Here is a 12,420-nt window from a genome sequence, read left to right as displayed (position 1 = left end):
GTGCTCCATCGGGGATTCACGCACGCACACTTGGGCCACGGGTGACGCGCTATGGATCGTCCCATAAAGTAATCGGCAGCGCCTATGAGGCAGGGAAAAAGGCTTGCGCACCGAAAGGTTTCCACACGTATATACCGGCACACAAAACCTTCATTATGTGCAACGACAACGCTTTTATGCCATCATCCGACATCACTCTTAGAGAATATTTCTGCTTTTCTACAAGCAGGGGCGGATTTATGGCGGGAGGGGGGGGGGGGGGAGGGGGGTGTTACCCCTCTAAGCGACAAATTTTGCATACAGAAACCATGCAGAGCCACATTTTTTGGACGAAAACAAACTAAAAAATAGATCGTTCAAATGGGACCGCCCTATCCAAAATAACCCATAAATCTACCCACGACTACGAGAATTACCCTGCGAAGGCCTGGACGTGGTGGGATGTCGATGCATTCGCAATGCGCGCGCAAGCTTGTTATTCGTTGTCAACTGCTTGCACATCAGGGTAAGCTGCGCTGATAAAGTAAACGAGCACCGATCGAGGATTACTAAGCAATGACGAGGCGTTACGGAGCACTGTACTGGAGCGGTGGCTATAGCCGCAGCTCGGGAAAGAGAACAGCGGAAGAAATTCGCTGCCTGGACGTTCTTGATCGTGGTGGTTCTGTCACTGGGAAGGTGGGGGGGGGGGGGGGGGGGGGAGGATGCAACCAAAAATAAATGGCAACCGAACGGGTGGGAAACGTGAGCGCCAAAGCGCCATGATTCGTGTACATTGCTTGTTTCGCGTCTTCACTGAAGTGATCCACCATAGTGTAAAGTGTGACCCATGTTCATTCCTTACTATCGTTACCTGGAACACTTGGATTTAAACTTGTTTTTGTTTACTTAGAGACGTCTGACTATTTGACTGTTGCATCTATTGCGGTCGACAGACTCACGCCATTTCTCGTAAGCTAAACTGCCGGCACATTAATAAATGTCAGTGTGTGCGAGCAACTCGGCCACGCCAATCGAAAAGGAAAATAGAAAGCGACGTGCCTGCTGTGTTGCTTGGATGCACTGTCTTGCTCACCTAGGGGAGAAATAACATAAGACTGTCACTGGGACAGTTTAGCTCAGGACACACACCTGCTGTTGTTCTTCGGAAGTCACAAGTTGTTTGTAAATAAATATGTAAATGTCATCATGCGGTCGGCTCTTCTTTTTAGCCTGCATTCATCTGACAGGCTTGCAGGTGCCTGGCAAGCACAAGTGGACCCACACGCTGCATTGTCTTCTCTTGTGGATGGTTCCTCCTTGAAACGCGTGTAGACTGGAGAATGTGCAACGCGTTGCACCGAGCCGAGAGCTTCCAAACTCAGTAAAGAAACTGTACAAAAAGACCGCTAACAAAAAGGCTGTCGGTTATCGGTGATAAGGGACAGATGTATGTGCGCCGCGTGCGTTCCTCTTTATTTTTTCTTTCGCCTATCTACTCAGTTAGCGTTGTAACACTGTGAAAACCAAGTAACATACATCACAAGCTGAGCATTTATGAACCTTTAAACATTAGCGTCCACTCTATAATTTCTTTTATTTCTTCTCCGGAATCCCTGGGATTTATGACAGCGAGCTAGTTGCCCTAACTGCAAGTGAGCGATGGGCGATATGGTCGACTTCTCGCCTCTGTGTTCTCGAGGCAATGTGTATACGTTCCCGCTTATATCGTGCCACATTTATTTTGTAAAAGAACCTTCTGGCGTTAAAATAATTTTATTTTATTTCTTTACTTTTTCACACTGCAGCCTTACATGAGAGTCTATGCCAGGAGGAGATAAAAGGCACAAACAAATGGTAACATTCGGCAGCATATGATATGGATTATAAAAGAACGCACAGTAAAAACAGTGAGCTAAAAATCGCTGAACCTAAAGATTATTTCAAAGGTAGGGCACGAGCAGGGCCAGGAAAGGAGTTACAAATTTTTGTAGTGCGCGGGAAAAAAAAAAACTATTTGAACAAATCAGTACGAGAACTGAAAGCCAAAATGTTTGCTTGTTAATAATGATGGTTTAGTAAATTTTAGATAGTTTCCAAGTCACTCAAATTGTTGAGAGTTAATTAGCGTGTGCAAGAACATTAATGCGACGATGTGAGGAAATTGGAATGAGCTCCAGATCAAACAGACGATAACAAGGTGAACAATATCTGTCATCGGTGAAATATAAAATGGAGAGCCTTTTTCTTATTCGATTACAACTTGTTTACATTGACTAGCTTATGGAGATCCCAGACGACGCAGCCACATAGGGCGCATCAAGTTTTGACACGCAAGTAACTTGGTATCTAGTGGATCAACACGAAAATTGCGGCGGAAGTATCCGAGCCTTTGGAGAGCTTTGTTAGAAATCAGATCGGGAATCTGTATTCCAGAACTCTTTTTAAGCAGGCTTCGAACGAATATGTGAATAAGAAATTAGATGTGTGCCTAGCGAATTACATGAAAACAGTTTTGAAGAAATTAATACTCATTTGCCGTTATCGCACCACTTACAGAAGTCTCAGAAATACTTAGGAAGACCACGATACAGAAATGATTGAATTGTATAACAAAGCGTGCAATCGTCAGCGTACAGGCATATGTTTGTTGATACATGATACTGCTTGTAGATCATTGCCTTACAACAAGAAGTGGACCCAGAACAGAACACTGTGGGACGCTTGATGAAACTTCAATATTTAGTGGAACGGAAGCAATCGTATTGTGAGCATTGGGAAAGAAAAATCGGAGGGGACACTTAAGCTAATGGGCAAATTCCCATACATGCACAAGGTCGTTCTCAGCTTTACATCCATAGATCCCTGGGAGTCCTCACACCACCCCTGGCGCAGCGGTCAAGCGATGCGCCACTGCCTTGCGATGGCAGGTGCTGCTCTTCTCGAGCGACCTATCATTAATTTAACTACCGCCTGCCACGCTGGGCAGTTTGCTCACTATCCGGTGGGCAGGTTGAGATGACGCTGCAAGGTCACGTGACCAAGCTGGTCCACGTACCTGCCCCTAGGTTGCTTCTCTGGGGATTTTTCGTGGATTTTTTGCTCCCGGCCAACGACGACGCCAACGCCGGATTTTCTGCGACACGAGCTCCTTAAAGCTAACGTGTTAAAAATAGCCATCCAGTTGACAAGGTTATTGTTTTTTTTTCTATTTTAGAGTTAAGCTTTTTCAAGAGCTTAATTCTAGTGAGGGGCAGTGTACAACGCCTTCGATAAGTCTACAAGTGCGCATTCAACCTGTGCACCCATATACGGAGAACAAGAGATGTTATGAGAGAGTTTAGCTGTTTGTGTGATGGTGCTGGAAATTACTCAGGCCGCTGTTGCACTTGTGGAAAACTAATATCCTAGAAAATGATGGCTAACAATGTGGATTAATGGGTTATTAGCAAACAAGTCTATATTTGGACAAAGTCTGCATGTATTAGTGGTATACAGTTATTCAAATGGATACTCAAGATGTTCCTACCATTTGTACATCTAAAAAAAAAACTTCTTACAGCATTAATCACCGGCAATGTAAAATTTCCTTTCAATTTTCACAAAGTTGTCTTACCGCCATTGTTCATGTGGGATGCTGTGAGAGGACGTCTGTCACAACTTCTGATACTTTTTGTCTTTTAAGGCCTCTGTTAATCGGATATTGATTCGTCTATTCACCCCCTTCTTCTAAGAAATCCGGCTGCCTGCGCTCTTTCAATTGTTATGACCCCAGATATGAGCGCCACTATTCCAGATTAAACAAACGTAACCAACAATTTTGGACAACAGCATTTTTAAGTGGGAAGGCGTTTATGAACGCATTTTTTCAATAACAATATTTCACTATAACAATCGATATATTCGCAGGTCACCCGAAGGCAGTGTTGTATTTTTTTTTTCTGTGAACGTTTTTGCTGTCGTCAAAAGTGTTCCCCACTGGTTTTCTATGGAAATCAACAGTTCGATGCGATCGATGGAAACACTTTAAAAGAAAGATTTTGCTACATATCAGAAGAATGGACCATTACCTTCAATATTTCCATAACAGTGCCCTACAATTTTCCAATTTTCAAAATTTTTGTCTTCTAAAGTTGGACATGACCTTGGTTTTAGCTAGTCAGGCTGAGTTTCTTTTAAACGTAGCGCAAAAAAAACAAGGACGACACATGTTTCCAATACGACGCTATGTTTCCAAGAAAATCTAGATTAAATACGTTGTTTTCTTCTTTACTCTAATTTACTTTTTAATTTCATATAATTTTTATATTCATTTTAATTTTCTCTTTCTGTATCCTTTTTCATCTATCCTTTTAAAACTGATCCTCTTTTGGTAGTAGCAGTAATATTAGTAGTGGTAGTAGTAGTAGTAGTAGTACGTTCATTTTTTCTTTGCTGTAATTTTTTAATTTCATACAATTTTTATATTCATTTCAGTTTTCCTTTTACTGTTTCTATATCATTTTCATCAATCCTTTTAAAAATGATCTTTTAGTAGTAGTAGTAGTAGTAGTAGTAGCAGTAGTAGTAGTAGTAGTAGTAGTAGTAGTAGCAGTAGTAGTAGTAGTACTTTATTATTGCGGAAATACAAAAAGGAAGGAAAAGATGTTGTCAGCCGCGGCAGTTGCTATCTAATGTCTTAAGCGGCCGGCGGAAATAAAGGAAGAGGCCATGAACTTTTGTGATATTTTTATAGTACCTTTTTCTTTCCCTCTAATTTTTTCTTCGTTTGGGAGGCGTTTTTGACATGTTGAGCATGTCATGGCCTGCACACTGTGTCGCTTCCAGCTCACCGCTTCTTTACTGGCGCAAGCGGGAACTCGCTGATCCTGTGTTTGAGCCCGAGTGCCACTCTCAGGGAGTCAGAGGTATCACTGTGTTAACACATAATGGAACGAAAAAACGCAGCCTAACATAAACTCTGTGAGAGCGACTCGGGTGATTTCAGTCGCACGCTTCTTGCTCCTTGCTACACCTACACGAAGGAGTCGCCAATGATGTAATTTTAATATGCGCTATTGGCAAGAGTTCTGGCCCATAGCGACTTTTGAACCGGCGTTCTGTGCGACTCTGGCGAACAATGTATTGGTTACGACGCATTTCAAGCTGGACTACACTGGAGTAATATTAAGTGAATGAAATATTCTGTCCCGCCCCCAAGGCTACGTGGTTGTCTGAACGTAGCACGGGGCAGTGTACTAGCTCGTCTCGACAAACGATTTAAGTAACTCGCTTTCTAGGCCACCTAGGGTGCCTCAGTGCAGCCGCCTGGGGCGCCTCAATCCCTATAGTGCACAGTACGAGATTAGATTAGTGAACAAGTTAAAAAAAATTACCCAAACCGCACAAATCTAGTGTGGTAAGGGAATGGGTGAATCGCAATGGAATAATGTTATTGCTAACGGAAGCACATAATTGCGTGTGGCATGTGTAAAAAAATTCGCAAATCTTCGCGTTGTCATTCGCCTTCCAGTTTTCACGCTTCACTTTCGCCTCCCACACTTTTCACCGTGTCTCATCCCGTGTAAAACGAAAACATCGGGCGCCTGTCTGTGCCGAGCCGACACACAGTGAAACGCAACAGCCTGGCATAATAGTTTTCGCGATATTACAGTTCAATTTCCCAGCATCCGGCGCACAACAGGTTAGCACACTTCGCAGCAGTGGTACGAAAAGCGACTTGCCCCAAGATGGCGACCGCGGAGAAGACGGCGGCGCGGCGCGTTTCAAAGCGCATCACCACCCTGTACGGCGGCGCCAGCATCGAGGCACCCTAAGGTCGTCTGCGTAAGAGCGACACCTCGTAGACTTTTTCGGCATTAAAAATGCATAAAAGCACATTTCAGCATCCGTGGTCAGAACTTCTGTAGGTGACATTGTTCATAAGCGGCTGTTTCGAGTAACGGTTGTTTTCGAACAAATGCGGGACTGACAATCCTACAGCCTGAATCATCCCTTCAGTAGCTACGGCAAGCGACGGTCGAAATTAAATTTTCCAACGTGAAGCAATGTTTGGGGGCACATTGAGTGTTCGCAAGAGAGCGACAAGTAACATAGACAAACAGATACGCAAACGCCCCGTCTTGCGCCAGAGGCGTCAGGTGGAGCTCGCGCCGGAGGGGGAAAATGTCCAGCCAGCGCAGGTAAATACTAGCAATAGTCAAAGCCATGTTTCTGCCCACCCCTCATGTAATGCCCCGGAGAGGAACTTTTGAGGTATTATAAACAAATACACAAATGAGAACACCCCCTCCCCAGAACACGCAAAATCAGCCAGTGTCGACATCTAATAAAAAACAACAACATTGCTCTTGTTTGGAGCGGCACGTACGTCGGATGACGTGCGCCTCACGTGCGCACTTCCTTGCCGAGATGTGACACCTTCTTTGTCCTGGCTTCGTCCCGAGTGCAAGGCCGACAGCGAACGTACCCGACGGCATCGGTGAGGGCCGTCATCGTACAGAGGGGAGAGAGAGAGCGCCAAGCGACACCTCCAGTCCCCCCTCTCCCCTCCATCTCTGCGCAAGGGCCGAGCCGCGTAACGTGACCAGCTGGCAGGGGAAAAGAGACTCCACAGAGCAGACAGCGTCTCAGAGGCGACCACCCGCTACGCGCGTCGCGTTGAACCATCGAGGTAAGTGCCGAAGCGCCCGAGGCCGCGACGAGTATTTGAGACCAGATTTGCAATGCTACACCAACTAGCCCGGTGAGACGGCGCGGAGATTGACAAAGGCGGCGCCAACCGTCGCGCACAGCAGCTGTCGTTAGTTAGTCAATGTCAGGCCCGAAGGGCTCTCTCTACTGCTGGTTCCCCAGCGCGCTACGGCTATACACCCCAGATGGGCATTGTGGCCACTAGACAACGCGAGAAGGCCGTGACAAGCGAGTGGGAATAGCAGCTTTCTCCCAGCGATCACAAGCTTCTGCAGTATGAGCTCCTCCGCTGGTGACCCCACGAAGGCCTTGACTTTAGAGGTAATGTAAAGGAAAGAAAAAGAAACGCGGGTCTTGACCTCCGGAGTCGAGCCACTCCACCCCTGAAGACTACACAAACCCCTTTCAACATCGTTAAAGCCTTCCTGGGGGTGGTAGTGGTTTCATTAAAAAAAAAAAAACGCAAACAAAAAGAAAAGATGGATGCTGGCCGCGGCAATCGTTATCTACTATCTTAAGCACCACAGCTGCAACCGGCGAAAATAGAAGGGACAATTTAGAAGATAGGGAAGCGAAATGGGAAGACGAGAAAGGACAAAAAAAGAGAATGTATACAACTAAGTACAAGGCCACATTCGCACACATATGCTCGCGAAATGCGACAAAGTAACGCAAGCTCCCACTCCGATGTCCAGGCACAGTTTCGCACCACTCATGAGCGTTCACTGCCTCTTTACTATACACATATGTGATATCAACAACCAATGAAAAGCGAACAAGAAAACTGATGTGGAGACACGAAAACGCCACCATATTAGCTCCCGGAGACGAAATGCAACTGAGGTTGATTAACACTTCCGAAGAAGAGTCATCACGCTTTCCAAGTTAATATATCCTGAGCTAGTATTGAGCTCCCCCTGGCTAAGTGCTTATTTTGCTGTTCGCGACTAAATTGTTTTGTTCACGTTTCATTCTTTGCTGATAGTACAGTTGCGAAGAAAAGTTTGCGGGCTGTCGGGCTGTGGGTCCGCGGAAAATAATTTATTTCTGTACGGTCGGGCAAAGCAGGTTGATGAAAAGTACTTAATCACGAAGGGATCTGCATGGTCCATTGACAGGAAAAATATCAGCTGACTGACTAGCGAGGCAACGCAGTGTTTTTTTGTTTCCCCGAGAATCCGCATCCTACAAGCCTTCCTAGACGCGCGGCTGGTATGGCAATAAATTGCTAGTAAGACAAATTGCTAGTAAATACAGCCGTCAAGCGCGCACGGTGTACCCAGGGTTAACGCTCATACCACCATTTAGTACGCTCGAGAAATTTTTTAAATGAAATGAAATTTTATTTCCTTGTTACTACATTGTGGTACAATGGAAGAGTACACAGAAGGAGGTCACAAGATTGTGTAACTGCGAGCGGGGTTTCCTATACTGCCAACGTGAAAAAAAAAACAAGCAGTAAGATACAAGGCATAAAACAGCAAAGTATACATTAGTTGCGATTGAGCAAGGATACCCTTAATTTCCTTTTACAAAAGCTCCAAGTAAGTTATTATCTTTATTTGATAAGTCAACGCGTTTCAAAATTATGTTTGAAAACTCTAATCTGAATTTTTCATACTTAGTGTGAATCCTAGGCAGAGGTGTATTATGGCGAGATGCAAAACGTGCAGTAGCAACGTTCAAGAGCCTACCAGGTGGGAAAAACGTAAGATGGTAAATTTTAAAGAATAGTACACCAATGTGAAAAGAATAGAGTTTTCACAGAGGCAAAATGTTGAGGCGTATGAATGTAGGAAAAGAAGAAGAAAATCGGGAGGGGGGGGGGGGGGTGGAAGTAATGATAGGTACAGCTTCTTTCTTTAATTGTTCGCTGTTTAAGCTAGGGGTGCGGAGAGGTGAAAGGGGGAAGTTGGAGAGACGGTGCTGGGTCGCTAGGGCTGAGGAGCCCACTCCCCGTGGCATGACAACAAAGGCCCGTGTACCATTCCTTTCCTGCCTAGTATCTGTTGCATTGCCATAAAGTACCTTGCTCCTGCCGCCTATGACACAACGGCATACAAGCGGAGGTTACAAACCCCGCAAAAGAAGTTCTTTTTCCTTTTCTTCTGCAATACCCGCTTGCTTGCTTTGATCCGTACGGGCTCGAAATGCAAATGTGAATGTCACGCGTTCAAGGGAGCTTCTTTTGAGTGCTAGCCTAGAAAATACTATCGTTCAAGGATTGCCTCAAACCGCTTCCTCCACTACGGTTCTTTCTTGCACTGCACCTTGCACCTCGAGTAGTGCAGCTATCGAGTATCCGCGGATCGGTGCGGTTGTGCCACAACAGGCAGGTAACCAACTAGAGGAATGAGGGCTGTGGCGAGTCTTTTGGCAGAGCGGTCATTGGACATTCTCCGCCAACATTTCCCTCCGCCTATCCTGCAAAATTGCCCCGGCTTCACGCCGGTACCGCAACAACTCACGCGTCGGCGCTTTTGCACGGGTCCATTGCACGAAGGCTCTAACGACGACTGCGATCACTGCGCAAAACTGCTGGCAGTGATCACAGCAGCTTTGGAAATTTTTATAGGCCGTTTCAGTATCCTTCTTAGCAACAGAATCATAACTGAAGTCGAGCACCTAAACTTGCCCGGCGGGTACACAAATATTCAGTGTCCCTCGAGCCAAATGTTGAGAAAAAAAAAAGAGATAAAACTGCCTCAGGTTGGCAGAGTGAGTCGTGTTCTGTATTGTTCGAGGTCACGCAGAGCAAGCTATGTTGTGTTTTAGTTCATAGTGCACTGTTTAATTATGAAAAATTGGGCCGCTTTTTGTCTTCAAATTCCTCGGCTAGCATTGCATGTGGCGCCCTGCATATTATAAAATGAAGCGACTGTCTAGAGGCATATAGGTGATTTGGAGTGACAGTGCTAAAATTAGGAGATATACGAAGTTCTAAAGAAGCTCAGTACGTTAAAATATCATCTCACATAACTTAAGAGACAACGCGTGGGGTTGAAAATAGAATTAGAGAGCTCAAGCAGTACTTCGTTGCTGAGTTAACGATGCTGTTCCTTCTGCCCTGGCCGCGTATCGATTTCATCGAAAGGAAATGCTCTCGATGAATTAAGAATGACTGGAATAGCCTTCGATCGGCTAAATCTAGACTGCAAACTGGTAATGTCCCTCATTGGAGCCATTTGGGCCTCACAGACTCTTTCTTAGCATTGGCTTGGGGGCGCCTTACGCCTGTTGCCAGTAAAGGAATAGGCACAACTACCTTCGTGACATAGTAAACCAGCAATGGACGACACTGTGACCCAGACAAGCCGTATGTGTGCAAAAAATTTGCTTACGCGAACCGGCTAGTGCCAATTGCAAACAGTTGTAAGCAATCTTTGGCGAGCTGTGACGCACAATTGAAAGGCTTGCTACTTTAGTCTCGGTATAATTAGTGCCTGTATTGAGTGGGGTGGGCGCGAGGAGATAGAGGAGATGAAAGATTTAAAAAAAGAGAATTCAAACAGAAGTACCTGCAGAAGAGCCCTTGCGCGTAGCGTCCCGAGCGGAACGGGGTCTCTAAAATTCCTCGAAAGGATTATGGCCCCTGCCTTTCGCGTGGTTTGGTCTCACAAGCGGCACATTGTTGAAGTGGCGGGCGAGCATGGTGTCCAGCGTTAAACGAGGACGCCTCCGGAAGAAAGGTATCTCTTTCAGCGAGGATGAGTACCGGAGAAGAGCTGAAATACGCTGCACTTACGGCGGTCATTTGGGAAACCGTCAGCGCGCTGCCCAGAGCGGCCACACGGGGAGCTGATCTGCTTGCCATTGTGACACGCTAACTGGAAACGATCGGGGCGGTACGAGCGAGGAGGGGGATACGTGGTGGCCAAGTTTGACACGTGTACCAAAGGAAAAAAATAAAAGCTGCCCTACTTAGCGGCTTCCTTGGAAAACGGTACGTGTTTCTTGTCGAAAGCGAACCGTAGCAGGTGCCTAACATTTGCAGATGCACAAGACGTTTTTGCGCGATTTACTTTTGGTAGCACAGGTGACGGAAAAGGCTGCACACCTAATGGAAGCGGGAAAAAAAAAAATCAGCGGGTGGTTCTCAAAAGGGGCCCCGTGACGTTAATCAAGTACGTCGCTTGTCTTCTTTGTGTGCATAGTACAGGACATTGTGATGACTGAGCAGCCGGAGGAGATCGCCGAAATCGCAATGTTAAATGTTTTGATCTTCGCCAGAGATGCTCTTTTCGAGCCGATGGTGTCGAAACGCAGCGCAGTATTCAGCCGCAGAAATGAGGTGGCAGCCAGACTGGGCGCTGCTTTCTGATTGGTTGGGCGTCTAGTTGTAAATTTCCAGTCCAGTTCCTTTATACTCAGGACACGAATTAAAAATATGAGGTATCTGAGTGCTGTAAGCTTTTCGGATGTGACAGAAACTGAAAATAAGTAGTGAAAACGAATGAAAACTAATAAGAACAACGCTCGGGCGACATTATTTTGCTTCAAACTTTTGTGGAGGCGAGCGCTGTTGTTCAAACCACACCGAGAAGGTAGCGAAAAAAAAAAACAGAAAGCCTGTCGACACGCCTTAGGCCAAAAATGTCGGAAAAAGCCGAACAGGAGGAGGGGTTGGGGGGGGGGGAACCGGTGGTAGCCTTCCAGTCCTACCTACAAAGAAATATCGGGGAGCTTCCTTTGTCGAGTTAATCGCCTCTGCCCTGTCTACGGCGCATACGCGGCGGGGCGACGCCTTCAAAATGCGCGGCTGTGGGCTGCGCCGGCGAGGAAAAATCCCCAGAGAAGCAGCCTGGGTGGCAGGTAGGCCACTTAGGTCACGTGACCTTGTGACGCAACCTGCCCACCGAATTGTGAGCAAACTGCCAACCGTGACAGGTGGTAGTTAAAATACTGATTGGTCGCGAGAGGTTGCTCAAGGAGAGCAACCTAATTCTCACAAGCTCCCCGGTGGCAGCATCTACCATCGCAGGACAGTAGCGCAACGCTCAACCGCTGTACCATTGCTTCGGGAGTGGTATGAGAGCGACTAGACATTCAGGCAGTTACATGGCAGCCTACTTCCTAGCGTCCCGTCTGACACCTTACTGGGATCTTCAACAATTCTTTCCAAGACTAGAGTCGCGCAGCCTGAGAATAAATGATCCTGAAGTCGAATGTCATAGCATATCGACACCTGGGCCAGTATGATACAATAATCCTTTTACCTGCATTCTATCCAGTTGTTATCATCCGTCACGCCTACCTCTTGATCTCGGGAATAATGAGGGCATGACGGCGCCTCATCCATCGATGAAGGGCAAGAACTGATGCAATTGGGATGGAATAGTTAAATTTTCCCGAGCCTGAACCTTTGTACTGTTACTTTGTACTGTTCGAATTTTTAATTTCCCCCATTTTGGCTCCGCTTGTCCTTTACCACAGGCTCAAAAGACGCCCCGCCGATATCCCCGGTGCACTGGTATCTGTTGTTTGACGTCAGGCAAACAAATCTTTTCATTAATGAAATCAGCCGGCAGGCGAAACGGGTGATAGCGATGCGCGTTCATGGTTTATTCTGGAGGCGCGACACCGTCACAGCGTCTGAAGTGTCAGGTAACACGACGCGATCACTAGCGTCATCCGCGAAACGTCAATGAGAAAGTGGGCCGCTCTACGTGCGTCAAAGCCCGTGTCATTTCTGCCTTCCGCGGTGCCTTCCCTCGAGCCGCGAGGGCTGACGCGTGAAGCAGGCGGTGC

The sequence above is a fragment of the Amblyomma mixtum genome, chromosome 3, assembly GCF_055824585.1.
Source record: "Amblyomma mixtum isolate Tamu chromosome 3, ASM5582458v1, whole genome shotgun sequence".
Lineage (NCBI taxonomy): Eukaryota > Metazoa > Arthropoda > Arachnida > Ixodida > Ixodidae > Amblyomma > Amblyomma mixtum.
Note: the sequence above shows the minus strand (reverse complement) of the source record.